Source organism: Cebus imitator, unplaced genomic scaffold (genome assembly GCF_001604975.1).
Source record: "Cebus imitator isolate Cc_AM_T3 unplaced genomic scaffold, Cebus_imitator-1.0 Scaffold202, whole genome shotgun sequence".
Taxonomy (NCBI): domain Eukaryota; kingdom Metazoa; phylum Chordata; class Mammalia; order Primates; family Cebidae; genus Cebus; species Cebus imitator.
The window spans coordinates 1,990,177-2,012,769 of record NW_016107517.1 but is presented as its reverse complement, the minus strand read 5'-3'; the positions used below and the strand labels follow the sequence as shown (position 1 = coordinate 2,012,769).

At 37.9% G+C, this 22,593-nt stretch overlaps 1 pseudogene; it reads left to right on the top strand.

Moving 5' to 3' along the window:
* The first annotated feature begins 7,858 nt into the window (after positions 1-7,858).
* LOC108317458 lies at positions 7,859-8,874 on the top strand (annotated as a pseudogene).
* The last annotated feature ends 13,719 nt before the right edge of the window (positions 8,875-22,593 follow it).

Sequence of the window (22,593 nt, the reverse complement as noted above, 5' to 3'; positions counted from 1 at the left end):
TGGTCAATGTGTTTTAAATTGACACATGATAATTGTACATATTTATGAGGTACACTGCGATGTTTTGATATATGTATACATTATGTAAAACTGAAATCAGGGTATTTAGCATATCCATCACTTCATACATTTATCCTGTCTTTGTGATCAGGACATTAAAACCCTCTGTTCTAGCTATTTTGAAATATGTAATACCATCTTGTTAACCATAGTCACCCTGTGTGCAATGGAACACCAAAATTTACTCCTCTTAACTGTACCTTTGTACCTATTGACCAATTTCTCCCTATCCTTCTGCCTCCCAGCCTCTGGTAACCACTGTCCTAACTTTCTACTTCTATGTGATTAACTTCTTTAGAATCCACCTATGAGTGAGATAATGCAATATTCGTCTTTCTCTGCCTGGCTTATTTCACTTAACATAATGTCCTCCAGGTTTATATATGCGATAAATGACAGGATTTATTTTTGTTAATCGGCTAGGTAGTATTTTATTTTGTATACATACTCCATTTTCTTTATGTATTCATTCACTGATAGACATTTAGGTTGAGTCCATATCTTGGACTCAAGATATGTGTTGCAATAAACATCAGAGTGTGGATACCTCTTTAACATAGTGATTTCATTTTGTGGTGGGGGCAGCAGCAGATATATACTCAACAGTTGGATTCCTGAATTATATGGCAGTTCTATTTTTTAATTGTTTGAGGAATCTTAATACTGCTTTCCATAATTACTGTACTAATTTACATTCCTACCAATAGTATAAAAGAGTTCCCCTTTCTCCACTTTTGTACCAGCATTTGTTATTTTTTAAAAATCTTTTTGATAACTGCCATTTTAATTGAGGTGAGTTTATATCTTTTTGTAGTTTTGACTGGCATTTTCCTAATAATGAGTGATACTGAACATTTTTTCATATACCTGTTGACCATTTGTTTGTCTTCTTTTGAGATATAGCTATTCAGATATTTTCTCTACTTTAACAGTATTAATTTGAATTCATGAACATGGAGTACCTTTCCAATGTTTTCTGTGGTCTTAAATTTTTTAAATCAATGTTTATAGTTTTCAGTGTGGAGATTTTTCACCTCTTTGGCTAAGTTTATTACTAAGCATTTTATTTCTTTTGTAGCTATTGTAAATGAGATTGTTTTCTTGATTCCTTTATCAGACAGTTTGCTATTGGGTATAAAAATGTTACTGGTTTTTGTATGCTGATTTCCAATCCTGCAACGCTACTGAATTTATTAGTTCTCACTGTTTTTTAATGGATTCTTTGGGGTTTTCTATACATATTATCATGCTGTCTATAAATAGGGATAATTTCATTTCTTCCTTTCCCATTTTGATTCCTTTTACTTATTTCTCTTGCTTGTTTACACTGGCTAGGACTTCCAGCACTATGTTGAATAGAAGTGATGAAAGTGGGCATCCTTATGTTGTTCCAGATCTTAGAGGAAAAGTTTTCAATTTTTCCCCATTCAGTATGATATTAGTTGTGGATTTTTATATATGACTTTTACTGCGTTTATGTATCTACACCTGTTCCCAATTTGTTGAGAGCTTTACCATGAAAGAATGTTAAATTTTGTCAAATGCTTTGTTGGCATCTATTGAAATGATCATATGATTTTTGTCCTTCATTCTGTTAATGTGATACATCATGTTTATTAACTTGCATCTGTTAAAACATCCTCACATTCCTGGATTAAATCCCACTTGATCATGGTGAAAAATCTTTTTATTGTGCTATTTAACTCAGATTGCAAGTATTTTGTTGAGAGTGTTTGCATTTATGTGCATCAGAAATATTGACCTGTAGTTTCTTTTCCTGTTGTGTCCTTGTCTGATTTTGGTATCAAGATAATGCTTGCCTTGTAGAATGAGTTTGAATGTATTCCTTTCTCTTCAATTTAAAAAAAAATAGTTTTAGTAGAATTGATATTAGTTTTTCTTTAAATATTTCATAGAATTCAGTAATGAAGCTATCAGCTCCTGGGCTTTTCTCTGATGGGAGACTTTATTGATTTAATATCATTACTTGTTATCGATCTCTTTAGGTTTTCTGTTCTTCATGGTAGATTATATGTGTCCAGATACATATCCATTTTTTTTCTAGTTTATCCAATTTGTTGATATAGAATTGTTCATCATAGCCTCTTATGATCCTTTGTATTTCTGTGGTATCAGTTGCAGCATTGACTTTTTGTCTCTGATTTTATTTATTCTAGTTTTCTCTCCTTTTTTTCTTAGTTAGTCTGGCTAAATAGATGTAACAGACATTTGCAGAACATTCCACTCAACAGCTGCATAATATAGATTCTTCTCAACTGCACACAGGAGACATTCTCTAGGGCAGATCATATAGTAGGCCACAAAATAAGTCTTAGAAAATTTAAGAATATTAAAATCATATCAAAAATCTTTTCTGAGCATAATGGTATAAAACTTGAAATCAATACAAGATAACTTTCGAAAACTTTACAAACACACGGAAACTAGACAGCATGTTAGTGCTTTCTTTCAAACATCAATGAGTGTTTACTTTTGTTCAAAACCCTTTCTGCAACTTTGGAGGTGATTATATAATTTGTATCCATAGAGAATGTTAATGTTTTCATAATATCAAACCAACTTTGCAGTTCCGGGATAAATACCACTTCATCCTAATGAATTTAAAAATATATATTTTATTTACTAATAGTTTATTTAGGACTTTGTATATATACTTCTAAGTAAGATTGGTCTGTAGGTGTGCAAAGCCTTTGTCATAGCATTCCATTATTAAAGGTAAGTAAACAGTGAAAAATCCTTACATATTTAAGAAAATTCTTTACTATGAAAGGCCAAGATTAACAAATAACAAAATGGAACTTGGAGGAAATGAAGATAAGCCAAAGAAAAACATAGTTAAATAACAAACTTCAATATTTTCAGAGAGACAAGAAAATATAATACATCAGAGCATAATAAAGATAAGTTGGAAATTAAAAATGAATTAACTAAAGTGGAAAAGACAATATCAGAGTTGGAGAATGATGAGGTGTTACCCAGAATGTAAAACAAGGAGCTAAATAAATGAAAATACAGAAAAAAATTTGTATTTTGTATTTGAATTTGCAAATTAGTCTAAATTAGAGTAAAAGAATATCTATAAAAATGATAATAAACAAATACTCTTTAAAATGAGAAAAAAAACCCAAAAATAATGTTTTTGGAAATAAGAAAGTATCTGAAAATAGAATGGTATGAAGTTCCAGATTAAAAGGCCCCATCAATTAATTACTCAGCAAAATGGAGACAGAAATGCCTTAACATTCTGGAAAAAATATGCTGTATTACCTGAAGTTCTCTACTGAGTCAAACAATTATTCAAATAAGAGAATAAAATAGATATTCTCAGGTCCTCAAAATATTTTCGCCATGTCCCTTTATCCGAGATCTCCTGGAAGAAGTGGTCCTCCATAAAGAGAACATATAGTACTTTGGGCTTCAGAGCAAAGGAATCCAGCTTAGGAGAGTGGTGGAAGGCATCTCCAGGCTGACGGTAAATGAAAATCTAATGCTGGAAATTGTACATTTGCCACATTTGAGCAAAAGATCATGTTCCAGGTAGATGGTCTTTAGGAAAGAGAGAGATTCCTAACATATTGAATGCACTGGAAATGCATCAATGTGAGAATGCATTAACTGTCCGTTGTACATTTCTAGTGGAGAATTTAAAAACATATTAATGAAAAGTATAAAGAAGTTTAACTAAATGAATAAAAATAATTGCTTATGTATGTACTTTGCAAGGGACTGATAATGAATAATAGAATTTAAGTTGGAAAATGCAAGCGTGAAGGAGATCACTGAAAATTCGATAGGATCAATGTAAGGGTCTTTTGTGACTAAATGAGTGTTGGAATTTGAGTGCTTTGGGAAGTAAGCTGGATGATAGCGGGCAGTTGCCAAGGGGACTAGGATGCTTTCAATTGAGAATATGGAGGCGTAGCAATTATTAATAATGACAAGTTTAGGTTATGATCACAGGAATAAAATAGCTGAAGTAAGGATGGGGTACAAGAGCTTTGGAGGAGAGGATGTCAAAGAATTGAGAGGCTGGGATGTTAAATGGATCACCTATATCAACACTAAAATTACCAAGAATCAAAACGGGAAGAGTTCTGGCAAGAGTAAGAGCGAGCCCAGAACCAAACTCTTCAGGGAATAAAGCCGAGTGACCCAGGGCTTTGCAGATGACTGCAACAAGGAGGGACACGAGGTGAGATAGCCCAAATGATATTTGAAGCTGGGGGTTCTTAGGGAGGAGGGAGGTACAATAGCTGGAAACCAATGGTATCTGGGGTTGGGGAGAGAAAACGACCATCATTTAAGTGAGCTGATAGAGAAACAATGTCCTGAGGGGAGAGTCAAGCAGCAGGTGGTGGGGTATGGAGGACTGAAAGAAAGTCTAGGGCATGGATAAAGCTGGAAACCATCATTCTCAGCAAACTGACCCAAGAACAGAAAACCAAACACCACATGTTCTCACTCGTAAGTGGGTGTTGAACAATAAGAACACCATGGACACAGGGAGGTGAACATTACACACCAGGGCCTGTTGGGGGGTGGGGAGGTCTAGGGGAGGGATAGCAGGGTGTGGGCGGATAGGGGAGGGGTAGCATTAGGAGAAATACCGTATGTAGATGATGGGGTGACGGATGCAGCAAAGCACCATGGCACATATGTACCTATGTAACAAATCTGCACGTTCTGCACATGCACTCCAGAACTTAAAGTATAATAAAAACAAACAAACAAACAAACAAATAAATAAATAAATAAATAAGTCTAGGGAAGAGTGTGAAAATATTAGAGCTCATCGACTTAAGCATCTACACCTGAGGTTTGAAAAAAATGAAAATTCAGTAAATTCTCTTGGGAAGCCATCCTTCTGTCCTCAGGATGGCTAAGAACTCCTCTCCTGTGGTCTGCTGTGCATATCTTTGTCTGGAATTACCATATACAAAGTGGCCTTTAGATGTTCCTCTCCCTCAACTCAACTGTTAAGCCTTGAAGGACAAGAATCATCTTGTTTTCAGCTGTAAGATGACAGTTCCCAGTGAGAAAAGAAAAATAGTTCAGAGCAGCGTGAGCCATGTGAGTTATGCAAAATTTATTGGGCCCAGAGAGACATAAGTATGGGACTAAAGTCATGCCCTCTCTCCACCCATGCCTGGAGGTGTCTTCCTGCCCCCAAACATGGCTAATTCCTGCCAATTAGGCCTTCTTGCTTTGTGGATGGAGGTCAGGCTTGCATCCATGGCATTAAGATCTAGGGAACTCAAAGGTTATGACAGCAGGGGAAAGGCAGCACAAAGGTAAATGCTGATAGTTCCCACCCCCTAGATCCCCTGTTAACATAGGTGAAAATCCACATTGGCACCCATGGGTGGCATTCTGCTGAGGTCACCGGGACTTGGGAATATAAGGATGGAAGAAAGAAAAGGGGATGCTTTTTTCTTTCCCTTATGTACCCCCAGATATTGGCTGGGAAGATAAAGAAACTAGGGATGCCTTGTTCCCATCTTTCTAGATGGATAGCCAATCATCTTCAACCTGTATTTCTCTCAAATGCCTCCTGAATCACTGGGATTCCTTTGAGAAAGAAAAAAGCCTTCTTCTTCCTTTTGCCTCCTTTGTCCTCTCTTCACAGATGGATAATCATGTCCCCGTACCACAGGAAACACTCCTTGGGTTCATCCCCCAGACTGAGGATCTACCCCAAACCTTAAGCTGCTTTGCTGAAATTGAGCTCAGGGTAGGAAACACAGAAGCCTGACATGCTGGACAAAGGGTAGAAATTTTTACCAGTCGGACTTCTGGCCTCCCTCTCCCTGTGCAAATAGGTTGAATGAATGATAAAATCACTGTTTATGTCATCTGTAAAGTTTTGAATAATGGTAAAAAAGATTTATGAGACTAGTCTTAAGCCATAGCCAATCTGGTGTGCTTTGTGTGTCTTTCTGTATGGTTCTGTCATGAAGAGGGGTACCTTAGGATAGAATGTGGGTCTAGGACCCCATAAGCCTACAGTTCAAGCCAGCCCGGCAAATGGTCAGTAACAAACTTCAGGTCTCCATCTTGTTTTATGTTCTTGGGAGTTTGACCTTGTAATCACGTGGTAATGCTTTGTATGGGTCTCTGCCATTTTATAATGGCAGCCCGGGTTCAATCCTGGCTTAGGGAATGAGTACTTTCTGGTTAATATCTGTGCAACTTTTACCATTTTCTGATTTTCTTCTCCTCTATGGACAACTTCTAGCTTCCTTTCTTAAATCTTCCTTTCTCAGAGGCACCTTTAAAGATTCTAGATTTTGTAAAGACTACTTACCACTTCTTTGAAAATACCTCGTACACTCGCAGTTAAGTCATAAACTTAGTTGAGACTTGTTGGTTTCACCCAGGAGTTACTTTCAGTAAAGCTCAAAAGCCAGAAATAATGCCCACATGGCATGGCTGAAATTGGGTATCAAGGGACTTAAAAGGACTTTCTTAAAGAGCGCTCAGCTTAATTAAAAGTGGATAACCAAGCTATAGGTATATTTAAAAGGCCTATGTATTTTTTTCTCTTCTTGGATCTTGTTTTTCTGGAAACAGGCTTTTTCTCAGTCAACTGAATTATTTTTCTCCATTTTGTCTTGCCACCCTTGGTACACGCATAAAAGGCCCTAAGATAACTTCTGAGAGCATGGGACTCCTTAGGAAAAACAGAGAATGTGCCACAGAACCCATTTTGGGAAGAAACCTCTGTTTTCCTTATGGAACTCCAGGAATTAAAAGCAGATAGATCCCTCTCAAAATCTGTGTTTGTTTTCCAGCTATGCCTGTTTCTTGGGCCCTAAAAGCTGCATACTTTCCTACCCCTGCTTCTTGAAGGACTGCATCCTGAGGTCAATGGTCCAATTAGGAGATTGGCAAATTAAAAATCTTTTTTTTTTTTTTTTTTTTGAGACAGAGTCTTGCTCTGTCACCCAGGCTAGAGTGCAGTGGCACAATCTCTGCTCACTGCAACCTCTGCCTCCCAGGTTCAAGCGATTCTCCTGCCTCAGCCTTTGGGTAGCTGGGGTTGCAGGTGCACATCACAACAACCAGCTAATTTTTGGATTTTTAGTAGAGATGAGGTTTCACCATGTTGGCCAGGCTGATCTCGAACTCCTGACCTCAAGTGATCTGCCTGCCTCAGCCTCCCAAAGTGCTGGGATTACGGGTGAGAGCCATTGTGACCAGCTCCAAATGAAAAATCTTCTTCTTCTGTCTGTCTGTATTATCATATATGTGCTGTGTGTGATGGTTATATAAAACAGGGCTCTAATTTATTGGCCTAAAGAAAAATAAGCTCTTAGATCAAATATTTCTGAAGGAGAAATAAAAGCTGTAATCCCTTTTAGTTCATGAGACTTTACTCTTTGAGAAATAAAAACCATTTTAAAGATAATTGGTAAAGTGCAAATGTCTTCAAATGTAAATATTTGGTCTAAATTATGTTGGATATTAGGTTTGCTAAATATTTTAAGGTTATAAACTACTTTTTCGGCTTCTGAGAACCATTTGATTTCCATGCCTTACAATTTGGTAAGGCCGAGGACATATGGAATTAACCATGCCTTTAACTATGCTGGAAAGAGTCAGACCTTATCTGTGACTAAAACATAATTAAAATAGCTTACCAGGTGCCAGTCTGAGGGCTCCAGTGCCTGAGTAGGGGCAGCGGGAGGCTCACAAGTTATGGGCCGCCCTGCCTCCCGCATCTGCAGGCAACACCCACTCTTCCTGCTATTGTCCAGTTAGCTTTTGACTGCCGTATATGGATCCCAAAAGATCTCCAAAGGAAACTTTCCTCATTACAGGAAGAGGTGGCTATTTTGGTTTCCACATGGGCCATGCTCTGAACCAAAAGGGAGTCCATGTAATTCTATTTGACATCAGTAGCCCTGCCAAAACCATTCCAGAAGGAATCAAGTTTATACATGGAGACATCTGCCACCTCTCTGACATAGAGAAAGCCTTCCAGGATACAGATGTCACTTGTGTGTTCCATATTGCCTCTTATGGTATCTCAGGAAAGGAGCAACTAAATCGAAGCCTGATCAAAGAAGTCAGCATTGGGGGCACAGACAACATCCTCCAGGTTTGCCAGAGGAGGGGGTGCCTAGAGAAGAAGGTGCTGGAGGAGAATGGCACACCCCTGGACAGAGGCGATACTGTCTTAAGAACCTGAGGCTGGCTGGCATCTATGGGCCTTCCCAAAATAGTCAACTACATTGAGAAAGATCCATTCCAGTTTATCTATGGAAATCCCAGAAGCCTGGTTGAGTTTGTCCATGTGGATAGCTTGGTGCAGGCTCCCATTCCAGCCTCAGAGGCCCTGATTACTGACAAGGGCTATACTGCCTCTGGGCAGCCCTACTTCATCTCAGATGGCTGACCAGTGAACGACTTTGAGTTCTTCTGGCCTCTGGTTGAGGGTATAGATTACATGCTCCCATTCACCCACCAGCTTTGACCCTGTTTTGCTTTGCTTTCCTAACAGAGATGGCTCACTTCATTTTGGGTCCACTCTACAACTTTCAGCCGCTTCTCACCCACACTGAAGTTTACAAAACTGGTGTTACCCATTATTTTAGCTTAGAGAAAGCCAAGAAAGAGCTAGGTTATAAGACTCAGCCATTTGACCTCCAGGAAGTAGTGGAGTGGTTTAAAGGCCATGGTTATGGCAGGAGTTCTGGAAGTCATGACTCAGAGTGTCTTGTTTGGGTTGGGCTGTTCATCTTCCTTCTGATTAGAGCAGTTCTCATGTGGCTGTCTTCTGTGATTCTGTAACTGTGAAGGAGGGGCCAGAAAGAAACCCATCACACTTGGCTGAGATGTTTCTCAAGAAACATGTGTTTTAAAATGTGTACAGTGATATCTGACACCAAACATTGGCTCTTCAAATTGCTACTTAAGAATAGGTTCTTGGATTGAATCTTTATTTCCTTTTTTTTGAATTTAATTTATTTTTTATTGTAATTTACGTTCTGGGGTACATGTGCAGATCATGCAGTATTGTTGCATAGTACATACATGGCAAGGTGGTTTGCTGCCTTTATCCCCCCATCACCTATAGCTGGTATTTCTCCTCTCATTATCCCTCCCCACCCTCACCACCTCTGCTTTCCCTCCCCTAATCCCCTCCTACTGACCACAGTGTGTGATGCTCCTCTGCCTGTGTACACGTGTTCTAATTGTTCAACACCCGATTATGAGTGATAAAATATGGTGTTTGGTTTTCTGTTCTTGTGTCAGTTTGCTGAGAATGATGGTTTCTGGATTCATCCATGTCCCTATGAAGGACACGAACTCATCATTTTTTATGACTGCATAGTATTCCGTGGTGTATATTTGCCACATTTTCTTTAATATAGAATCTTTATTTCTTAATTGCTTGCACTAATCTGGATGGGAATGAAAAAAAAGGAAGGAAAGAATACTTTGAAATTTGGCGTCCTATGTCCTCTGCTTTAGGTAAGTGCAATGGAAGTCAGTTTGGAGCCATAGAAGTAGGCTTAATTGGGATGGAAATGTCTGTTTTGGATTTCTTAGAAGCAAAGTATGTTTATTTCCATTGCATGTAATCTCATCTACCTAAAATGGAGTAAACCACTGACTGATGTGGGAATGGCAAAGCACTTTTGGGCTTGAAAGTGTGTGAAAAACACCAAATTGACCCAGATCCCTAACAGACCAACCCTCCAAGGGGATAGTGACAGTTGCAGGGGAAGCATTAGCTATTTACATTATAAGTTTTAGGCATTAACTTTTGCCCTTTGCAGTATCAGGGCATTATGCCTATGTGAACACGTGGTAATGTGTGATGTTTAGGTCTTTATCCTACCTCAGAAGATTCTTTTGAGGATTCAGTTAGATAAAGGATACAAAGTGCTTCTTAATACACATAGCCATTATTCATAATTGTAATGCTACATTGCTTATGAGGGCTTTCTTCCTCAGTGTTCTCCTTAGAGGGCTGTTGCTACAGAACTTTCTGGAATGTCTTTGGATGTGCCCTCAGAGCCTGTGACAAGTTTATCTGGATACACCCAGTGTTTGTAAAGTTTTGGCCTCTGAGAAGGTCAAAAGGAAACAGCCAAAATTCTGATGATTAAGAGAGGCAAGCAAGATGATGCCAATTTTAATTTTAAAATGAAGCATCGTAGCTCGAAACACATAGATGACTATTTCTGGGAAGAAGTTTGGCTCTGTGGAAACAGCTTACAGTGAGGAATGTGTTGAACAATGGCAGCACTGGCCACCCATGAACTGTTACAGATCTTCCAGTTAGCATCTAACTGGAACAGATGTTCCGTGGCTCCAGCTACAGAAAGGATAGTATGGGAACATTATAAGGGCGACACATTGCTGTGAAAAGTTCTGCTGGAGTTATTCTGAGATCATCTGTAGAATATAAACAGATGAGCAGTCCCTGTTGAATGCTCCCTTGATGTTTTGGGAAAGGCTCTGAACTTGATGTCAGAAGACCTACACCATGAATATTACATGTGGCCTTAGCTAAGAAACAGAAGCCCTTTAGAACTTAGCTTCCTCACTTGGGAGCTCGGACTCACTGGATTTCCTCTTTTTGTAAACCCGCCCACCTCACAGGGTTCACTGGGAGCATATAGCAAGATGTGGTGAAAGTACTTTTAATATAAATCACAACATTTAAAAAATAAAATAACTTACCAGGTTTTACACTAAAATTAAAAATTGCTAAGAGTTGTCATTATAATTGAGACTACTGAAAATTGATTTACAAGCAAGATGTATAAGGAAAGTAAAATGTGTTTTTAGTAGAAGATTATAAGAAGGCATAGGAATGTAAATTTTTGCCTAGGTTTAAAAGATTGTTTTGAATTAGGTAAGCTAAAGTTGAAGGTTTAAACAAATTGTGGAAGGTTTCTAAAAATTAATCTTGCAAAAGAAATTGTGTGTGTGAACGTATCGACTAACTTCAGAAATGTATTATATGGTTTTCCTGTAAATTGAGCATTGAAATAAAAGCATAACAAGGTTTTCTGAAAGCACTAATCTGATCTTTAACAAAAATTTACAAAGGGTTATAAAAGGTTTATAAGAATCTCATCTCATGGTCAAACTAGTTAAGATTGAATAGAATTATCTATAAGTTTTCATTTAAAAATCGGGTTTGACATTAATAGACTAATACAAGGGTAAAATTTGACTTTCTGTCTCTTGAACAAGATTTTCATGTAACAGTGAGGAGATGAACGATTTTGCCTTAAAAAAAATCTGAGTCATCATTTTGGCTAAATAATTACCTTGTGGTAATCTGGAATTCTATTCCATAATCGTTCAAGTGTTTTGAACCTTTAACCTGTTTGGTAGTCTTTCCAAAATCAAATTTCAGCTTCAAAAATGGTGTCTCCTGACCCCTAACTTTGGGATGCTATGGAGGGCCCCTGGAGCATCCAAAAGAAAGGTAAACAGTATTATTTGACATGTTTAGTCATGTGGTATTGCCAAAATAAAAATAATGCTTAACCTTCTTTAGGTTATATTTTAGTGAATAATATTAATGTATGTTCCAAAGTTGTATGGGATTTCTAAAATTGTAATGTCTATCAATCATAATTAAGGTTATGATGTTAAGATATTGTAAATCACAGAGATAACCAAATTTCCTTGTCAATCGTGTTCTTGACTGTAACTGTTCTGACATTTTGTCATTCATATTTAATTGTTGTCTTGTTTTGATCCTTTTCAAAAGATGGTTTATAATCAGCTCTAGAACTTTGACAGGTGCTCTAAAATTCAGGTTTCTGAGACCTTTGAAGATTATAATATTGGAATAGAGGGAAACATACAGTACTCATGAAGAGCTGAAATGTTCATGAATATCAAGCAGAGCAAGAGTTAATGGATTGGACTGAACTAATAGAAAACTGAAGCAATCTTTTTAACTTTTTGCTTAAACCATTGCTGATGCTTGTTTTTCAGGGGGCAAGGAAACTTATTTTGAGCTATTTATGGTCTTTAATAATTGAGTAAGCTATACTCCTCTGAACAAAGTATGGAGCATATTTGTTTCTCTCTGTGCCTGGTTTCTCCAGAATTTGGAAACTATTTATGAGTATTCTTAGCTTATGGCAATATAGTTATTTGCATCAGTTGCAATAAAAGTCAATTTTCTTTTGCAAGAGGATGCAATTGGAGAAACTTGTTGTTTTACCATGGAATTGACTGGAAGGATGTGCTTCCACTTAAGGAATCTGGCTTGACTTTAAGAGCTAATAAAAGCCACCTAGGAAAACTGGCCTCATTCCTTGTCTATACACTCCCTGTACAGGGTTCCTAACCTGTGGTGACTAAAGAATGTCACTTCCTAACAGGACCAGGAGCCCTATGTTTTTGGGACTTCAAGAAGAGAGGAATTTATGAAACTCGTAGGTATTTGAGGGCAAACCAATGGCTGGGCTTGGTTTTGAAAGGTCTTATCTGAGATTCCTTGTGGAGCAGAGTTCCATCAAAGCCAATTAAAAAATCTATGTGAGAAATAATTATTCTTGCTGTACTTTATGCAAATAATCAGGCCAAGTATAAGACTGAAGTATATTTTGCAAACAACTCAGTCCTATCATGATTTGTTTTTGATAAAAATGAGGACTGGAGAGAGAAAAATTATGTTTCAAAACATACCATGAACTTGTCATTAAATTCTAATCTTGTCAATTATTTTTAAGATTTTGCCTACATTTTAGACTAACCCTTCTTATTCCTGTGAACCAACCAGTGATCTTTGGCTGCAGCTCAGAAGAAAAAAAAGGAACGAGTAATGTAATAATCTGGATCAGTATTTTAATTCTGAGCAATTATCCTGCAAATCCTGCCAGTTGATGGTAGTAAATGGGATACTCATAACCAAGAAGTTTCTCTCTTTTTGGGAAAATAAGATCAAGGGAGCTAACCAAAGTGAAGCCCCATGCTCCCAAATCTTAGCAGGCATAGATGTAGCCACCAGTTATATGGGCATGTTGGCAGCCTTGGGATTTTTGAGCTGTCCTTATCCTTTTGTTTCATTTGTATATATGTCTATTAAGGACCCAAATTTTTTATTCTCACTTAGAGGCCATTAAGCTTCAAATGATGATGCAAATGGAACCGTATATGGATGCATCATTCTTCCTGAGACCCTTAAACCAAACTCAGGAGGAGTCCTAACCCCACTTTCCCAAAACAGCATGACCTATCAGCAGGAAGCAGTTAAGAACAGTCATTATCTAATGACCATTGATGATGAGTATTTTTTCATATGTTTGTTGCCCTCATTGATGTCTTCTTTTGTAAAGTGTCTGTTCATATCCTTCACCCACTTTTGAATGGGTTTGTTTTTTTCTTGTAAATCTGTTATAGTTCTTTGTAGATTCTGGATGTTAACCCTTTGTCAGATGGGTAGATTGCAAAAATTTTTTCCCATTCTTTTGGTTGCTGGTTCACTCTAATGATTTTTTCCTTTGCTGTGAAGGAGCTCTAGAGTTTAATTAGATCCCATTTGTCTATTCTGGCTTTCGTTACCAATGCTTTTGGTGTTACCAATGCCGATGCCTATGTTCCAAATGGTTTTGCCTAGGTTTTCTTCTAGGATTTTTATGGCGTTAGGTGTTATGTTTAGATCTTTAATCCATCTGGAGTTAATTTTAGTGTAAGGTGTCAGGAAGGGGTCCAGTTTCTGCTTTCTGCATGTGGCTAGCCAGTTTTCCCAACACCATTTGTTAAACAGGGAATCCTTTCCCCATTGCTTGTTTTTGTCAGGGTTGTCAAAGATCAGATGATTGTAGATGTGTGGTGTTGCTTCTGAGGCCTCCGTGCTGTTCCATTGGTCTATGTCTCTGTTTTGGTACCAGTACCACACTGTTTTGATTACTGTGGCCTTGTAGTATGGTTTGAAGTCAGGCAGCGTGATGCCTCCAGCTTTTTTCTTTTTGCTTAGCATTGTTTTGGCTATGCAGGCTCTCTTTTGGTTCCATATGAAGTTTGAAGTGTTTATTTCCAGTTCTGCGAAGAAGGTCATTGGTAGCTTGATGGGGATAGCATTGAATCTATAAGTTACTTTGGGCAGTATGGCCATTTTCACAATGTTGATTCTTCCCAACCACAAGATGGAATGTTTTTCCATCTGTTTGTGTTCTCTCTTATTTCACTGAGCAGTGGTTTGTAGTTCTCCTTGAAGAGGTCCTTTACATCCTTTGTTAGTTGTATTCCTAGGTATTTTATTTTCTTTGTAGCAATTGTGAATGGGAGTTCACTTTTGATTTGACTCTCTGTTTGTCTGTTATGGTGTATAGAAATGCTTATGATTTCTGCACATTGATTTTGTATCCTGAGACTTTGCCGAAGTTGCTTATCAGTTTGAGAAGATTTTGGGCTGAAAGGATGGGGTCTTCTAAATACATAATCATGTCATCTGCAAATAGAGACTATTTGATTTCCTCTCTTTCTATTTGAATACCGTTTATTTCTTCCTCTTGCCTTACTGCCCTGGCTAGGATTTCCGATACTATATTGAGTGGGAGTGGTGAGAAAGGGCATTCTTGTCTTGTGCCAGATTTCAAAGTGAATGCTTCCAGTTTTTGCCCATTCAGTATGATATTGGCTATGGGTTTGTTGTAAATAGCTTTTATTATTTTGTGATACATAGCATCAATACCTAGTTTATTGAGGGATTTTAGCATAAAGGGCTGTTGAATTTTGTCAAAGGCCTTTTCTGCATCTATTGAGATAATCATGTGGTTTTTGTCTTTGGTTCTGTTTATGTGATGGATTATATTTAAAGACGTGTGTATGTTGAACCATCCTTGCATCCCCCGGATGAAGCTTACTTGATCATAATGAATAAGCTTTTTGATTTGCTGTTGCATTCTGTTTGCTAGTATTTTACTGAAGATTTTTGCATTGATGTTCATCATGGATATTGGCCTGAAATTTTCTTTTTTAGTTGCATCTCTGCCCGGTTTTGATATTAGGATGATATTGTTCTCATAAAATGAGTTGGGGAGGATTCCCTCTTTTTGTATTGTTTAGAATAGTTTCAGAAGGAATGGCACCAGCTCCTTTTTGTATGTCTGGTAGAATTCGGCTGTGAACCCATCTGGGCCTGGGCTTTTTTTGGGTGGTAGGCTCTTAATTGCTGCCTCAACTTCAGCCATTGTTATTGGCCTATTCAGGGTTTTGACTTCTTCCTGGTTTAGTCTTGGGGGAGTGCAAGTATCCAGGAATTTATCCATTTCTTCCAGGTTTACTGGTTTTAGTGCATAGGGTTGTTTGTAGTAATCTCTGATGGTAGTTTGTATTTCTGTGGAATCAGTGGTGATGTCCCCTTTATCATTTTTTATTGCATCTACTTGCTTCTTCTCTCTTTTCTTTTTTATTAGTCCGGCTAGTGGTCTATCTATTTTGTTGATCTTTTCAACAAACCAGCTCATGAATTTGTTGATTTTTTTTGAAGTGATTTTGTGTCTCTATCTCCTTCAGTCCTGCTCTGATCTTAGTTATTTCTTGTCTTCTGCTAGCTTTTGAGTTTTTTTGATCTAGCTCCTCTAACTCTTTCAGTTTTGATGATAGGGCCATCTCACACTGGTTAGAATAGTGATCATTAAAAAATCTGGAGACAACAGATGCTGGAGAGGATGTGGAGAAATAGGAACACTTTTACGCTGTTTGTGGGAGTGTAAATTAGTTCAACCATTGTGGAAGACAGTGTGGTGATTCCTCGAGGACTTAGAAATAAAATACCATTTGACCCAGCAATTCCATTACTGGGTATATACCCAAAGAATTATAAATTGTTCTATTATAAAAACACAAGCATACATATGTTTATTGCAGCACTATTTATAATAGCAAAGACCTGGAACCAACCCAAATGCCCATCATCGATAGACTTGGTAAAGAAAATATGGCACATATACACCATGGAATACTATGCAGCCATAAAAAACGGTGAGTTCATGTTCTTCGTAGGGACATGGATGAATCTGGAAACCATCATTCTCAGCAAACTGACACAAGAACAGAAAACTAAACACGATATGTTATCACTTGTAGGTGGGTGTTGAACAATTAGAACACATGGACACAGGGAGGGAGGCATCACACACTGTGGTCAGTGGGGGTGGCTAGGGGAGGGACAGCAAGGGTGGGGAGGGATAATGAGGGGAGAAATACCAGATATAGATGATGGGGGCGATGAAGGCAGCAAACCACCTTGCCATTTATGTACCTATTTAACAATCCTGCATGATCTGCACATGTACCCCAGAACCAAAAGTACAATTAAAAAAAAAAAAAAAGAACAGTCATTATCAAGCTTGCTTTAGGCAAACAGTAAGAGAATGTCCCCAGAGAAACTTCCACCCCACCCCACAAGTGCTTACACCATTTGTTTGGTGCAGATAAGGGGTCTTGCATAGGTAGCTTGCCTAAACATGCCTACAGTGAAAAATTCCATCCCTTAACACATGTGCAGTAAGGAAAATAAATCAATATGGAGCAGCTCAGTCTAAGTGCCCACATGTGCACTAGAAGGATGGGGTGGAGCTGCCAGGAATTCACACCTTATGCCCTGGTATTCAACTGTGAAAGGGGCAGCCGAAAATCTGCTTTTCAGGGTCCCTCTCTTCCGTGAGCTTTCCTTTCACTTAATAGATCCTACATCACTCACTCTTTGATGTCTGAGTGCCTATTTCTTCCTGGTTATGAGACAAGAACCCAGACCTAGCTGAACTAAGGAGCAAAAGTTCTGAATCATTGGTATGATTATATCATTAATAGGTGCTCCAGAATTATGTGAAATTTGTAAAATTCTGATATGTCTTCGTATACATTGTCAGACATAATTATGATTGTTAAGTTATACTGTTGTCTGCCACAGAAATAACCGAATTTTCTTGTCACTTTCGTCTTTAGCCATGGCTAAAGACTTAGAGTACTAAGTCTTTCGCTATTCACAGACATTTCTGTCTTACTTTGATTCTTCTAAAAAAATGGTTTATAATCAGCTATAGTCCAAAATTTGCTTTTTCTTCAAGGAGATTCTAGAAAGTACTCTTAAATACAGGTTTCTGATAACTTTAGATATCATATCCTTGGACTATGTAAAAGCACTCAGAACTCTAATAAACTGATGTGTTCGTGCAGATTGCTAACCCAGCCTCAAGCACAAGGGATGTTAATGACATGGGACTGAAGTGATAGAGGGTTAAAATGATTTTTAGGACTTTAAGCATTGCTTATTCTTTTCATGTTTTGTTTTCCAGAGTCATGAAAAAAATTATTTTCAGCTGTTTGTAGTTATAGCAATTGGGTAAAATAGATCTTTGTGAGTAAAATGGAAAACATTTGCCTTTCTCTCCACCTGATTTCTCCAAAATTTGGAAACTATATGTGAGTATTCTTATTTTCCTAGCAATGTAGTTATTTGCATAAGTTTAATAAGAATCTGTTTTCCATAACAGGACAAAATTGGAGACACTGATTATTTTACCAAGGCTTTGACTGGAATGGCATATTTTCAGATATAACCAGACTGCTTTAAAGAATTGAAGTTGACTTTCTAGAACCAATCAAAAGCCTCTTGAAAAGGATGGCCTAGTAGCTTATCTACCTGGTTCCTATTTAAGGTTTATAATCTTGCAGTAAGTAAGGAATGTCACTTTCTGACAGGTCTAGGGTCCTCAAGCCATGTTGGAACCTCAAGAGGAGAGGAATTCACTCAGTTTGTAGAGTTATCACAGGTACATTCTGGTGGCAAATTTTTGGCTTGGTTTCCTAACCTTGAGGCTTTTAAAAACAGAGATATAGACCAATGGAACAGAGCAGAGGCCTTGGAGGCAACGCCACACATCTACAACCATCCGATCTTTGACAACCCTGACAAAAACAAGCAATGGGGAAAGGATTCCCTGTTTAATAAATGGTGTTGGGAAAACTGGCTAGCCATGTGCAAAAAGCAGAAACCGGACCCCTTCCTGACACTTTACACTAAAATTAACTTCAGATGGATTAAAGACTTAAACATAAGACCTAACACCATAAAAATCCTAGAAGAAAACCTAGGCAAAACCATTTAGGACATAGGCATAGGCAAGGACTTCATGGCTAAAACACCAAAAGCATTGACAACAAAAGCCAAAATAGACAAATGGGATCTAATTAAACTCGAGAGCTTCTGCACAGCAAAAGAAACAATCATTAGAGCAAACCAGCAACCAAAAGAATGGGAAAAAATTTTTGCAATCTACCCATCTGACAAAGGGCTAATATCCAGAATCTACAAAGAACTAAAACAGATTTACAAGAAAAAAACAAACAGACCCATTCAAAAGTGGGCAAAGGATATGAACAGACACTGCAAAAGAAGACATATATGGGGCCAACAAACATTAAAAAAAAAGCTCATCATCACTGGTCATTAGAGAAATGCAAATCAAAACCACATTGAGATACCATCTCACGCCAGTTAGAATGGCAATCATTAAAAAATCTGGAGACAACAGATGCTGGAGACAATGTGGAGAAATAGGAACACTTTTACACTGTTGGTGGGAGTGTAAATTAGTTCAACCATTGTGGAAGACAGTGTGGTGATTCCTCAAAGACCTAGAAATAGAAATTCCATTTGACCCAGTAATCCCATTATTAGGTATATATCCAAAGGATTATAAATTGCTCTATTACAGACACATGCACATGTATGTTCATTGTGGCACTGTTTACAATAGCAAAGACCTGGAACCAACCCAAATGCCCATTGATGATAAACTGGACAAGGAAAATGTGGCACATATGCACCATAGAATACTATGCAGGCATAAAAAACTATGAGTTTGTATCCTTTGTAGGGACATGGATGAATCTGGAAACCATCATTTTCAGCAAACTGACATAAGAACAGAAAAATCGAATACCACATGTTCTCACTCATTGTTGAACAATGAGAACAGATGAACACAGGGAGTGGAGCATCACACATGCTCTGTTGGGGGAGACTAGGGGAGGGACAGTGTGGGGTAGGGATAACATAGGGAGAAATGCCAGATATAAGGGACAGGGGGATGGAGGCAACAAACCACATTGCCATGTATGTACCTATGCAGCAATCCTGCATGTTCTGCACGTGTACCCTAGAACCTAAAATGCAATGAAATATATAAATATATATTTTTAAAAGTGTAATCCAAAATTCCCTATGAAAGTTCCAGCAAAGCCAACTTAAAACAGCCTATATGTCTAATCATGATTCTTGTTGCACTTTATGCAAATAATCAGACCAAGTATAATACTATAACTTATTTTACAAGTAAATTGGTCCCAGTAAGATTTATCTTTGGTAAAAATGGGAAGCTGGAGAGAGAAAAAATATGTCTTCAAGGAAGATTATAACATACATGTTGTTAGGTCGCAGCCCTAACCAATCATAGTTTTTGAGTTTTTATTATTTTCCTAAACTTTGGATTGAATCCCCAATGGAATAGGTTTCACCACATATTTCCCATTGCTGTACTTCTTCCAAGAAATCCAAAAGCATAAAATTTCAAAAACTAGAGATAATTCAACAAGCAATGGCAGTTATATACATCAGTGACTTAACTGGGATCTATCTAGGAATGAGCCTTTCCAGTGACAGGGGATGAAGGATGCCTATCATTCTAAGTTAAGCAGAGACTGATCAACAATGCTTCTGTGGGAAGATTTTTGATCAAAGCGGGGAGAAAAGAGAGAAGAAAAATAGCTCGGTGTAGTATAAGCTATCTGAGGTATGCAGAATTTATTAGGCCCAGAGAGATGTAAGTATGTGACTTTAGTCATGCTCCCCCCCACCCCCCCACTGCACTCATGCCTAGTGCAATTGTTTAGTCATTTTGTTTCTGACTAGCTACCTAACTCGTTATCTTCATGTTCTTGAACTTTGTGAGACAGATAACAATGGAGAGCTAATCAATAGCTTATGTTGTTTAAATGTAATTCTTGCTAAATGGCTTAGAAACGTTCTCTTCTTTTCCTTTAAACATCTACCTGTAACTGCTGCTAATCAGAGTATATATTCAGAACAGCCTGAATCTATGGTCCAGCATTGTAATCCCCAGGCTCTTCTTACATTAATTATGCCTCAGCTTGTTTTTAAGTCGTCCAGCAAAATATCTTGCATGTAGAAGATGGAACGTGTATGTTTCTTGGGTTAGAAACAGCCCTTCAAAGAAGCTGACACTAATAATCAGCACAGCCCTTATACTAGTTACCATTTTAATCCTAGGCTTGACTTATGAATGAGCCCAAAAAGGATTATGCTGAGTTGAGTTGGTAAATAGTTTAAGTCAAAATAAATAATTTCAATTCATTATGATAGACCATATTTACTAAATGCCCTCTATTGATATCAATATTATACTAGCATACACCATGTCACTACTGGGAGTATTAGTCTATCGATCCCACCTACTATCCCTATTATGCGTAGAAGGCAAAATAGTATTAATATTTATCATAAATACTCATAACTTGAAACAAACATGTCACTCTAGCATCCATAATACCCATCATTCTCCTAGTATTTGCTGCTTGTGAAACCGCCTTACTCGTTTCAATCTCCAACACATACGGCCTAGTTTATGTACAAAATCTAAATTTACTTCAATGCCAAAAATTATTATTCCAACAATTACGCTGTACTAATGACATGATTCTCTAAAAATTATATAATCTGAATCAATGACTACCCACAGCCTACTCATCAGCCTTATTATCCTATTATTTTTTAACCGATTCAACAATAGCTCATCCAACTTCTCATCAATCTTCTCTTCTGACCTGCTGACATCATCCTTTCTAATCTTAACAGCCTGACTACTACCTCTTATAATTCTAGCAAGCCAATGTCAAATGTCCAATGAATCAACCCCAAGAAAAAAGCTCTATGGCTCTATATTGATTTCCCTGCAGATTTTTCAAATTATGGCATTGACAGCCACAGAACTAATTATATTTTATATCCTCTTGGAATCGAAATGAATTCCTGCCCTAATTATCACCACCTGCTGAGATAACCAACTGGAACGCCTCAATGCAAGCTCATATTTCTTATTTTATACACTAGTAGGGTCCCTTCCTCTACTTGTTATACATGTTTATACTCAGAATACCTCAGGTTCACTAAATATGCTAGTAATGACACTTACCACCCAAAAGCTATTAGCCTCTTGATCCAATAATCTTATATGACTAGCATGTATATGGCTTTTATAGTAAAAATACCTCTATATAGACTTCACCTGTGACTTCTACGTAGAAGCCCCTGTTGCTGGCTCCGTAGTACTTGCAGAGATACTCCTAAAGCTAAGCAGCTATGGTTCAGGGCTTATCCTTATCCTCAACCTCCTAACAGAACAGGGATAGCTATGACAAGCTCTAATTGTCTACAACAAACTGATCTAAAATCGCTTATTGCCTATTCCTCCATAAGCTACATAGCACTTGTCGTCATGGCTGTTCTCATTCAAACCCCTTGAAGCCTTGTAGGTGCAGGCACCCTTATAATTGCTCATGGACTCACTTCATCCTTATTTTTCTGCCTAGCAAATTTGAACTATAAGCCAAGTCCATAGCCGAATCATATTACTTACCTGAGGCCTTCAAACACCGCTTTCACTAATAGCTTCTTAATGACTTCTAGCAAATCTCACTTTGTCTTACCCCCTACTATTAATCTAGTAGGAGAAATCTTTGTGACTATGGCTTCATTATCCTGATCAAACATCACTGTTTTGCTTATAGGACCTAATATACTAATTATAGTCCTTTACTCCCTATATATGTGAATCACTAGACAAGGAGGGACATTTGCATATTACATTAACATTTTTGTTGCTAACCCCTGCCTTGCGTCTGCTTTCACTGTGTGATGTGACTGCTCACCTTTTGCCTTCTGTCATGATTGGAAGCTTCCTGAGGCTTCCCCAGGAACAGATGCCACTCTGCTTTCTGTACAGCTTGCAGAACTATAAGCCAATTAAACCACTTTTCTTAGAAATTGCTCAGTCTTGGGTATTTCTTTATAGCAATGCAAGCACAGCCTAATATAATAACTTTAGATTCAGTTTCGAGGTCTGCATCCAGGTCTCTGAAACTTCGCAAGGACAGCTTCCATAACCCAATTCACTTGAATACAGTTCCATTCAACAGGTATTGAACACTTACCATAAACAACATCTTATTATTAGACTTTTTCTTCCATTCAACCTTATTTCTCCAAGACTTCTGGGGTCTCCTGCCCTTGTTCTTATTACTGGGGCTGTTGCCACATGACGCTGTAAGCCTGCAGCATCATGTGCCTGGCGTGTTTGTGTCACTGCTCCTTGTTACCGCTCCTGGCATAGGCTTGGAACAAACCCTCAAATCCTCTTGGAATCTTAGGTAGATGCATGACCAGTGGTAGATACATTTTTGGAACTCCTTTCTGTCTATAGTTACTAATTCTTCTTGTATTTT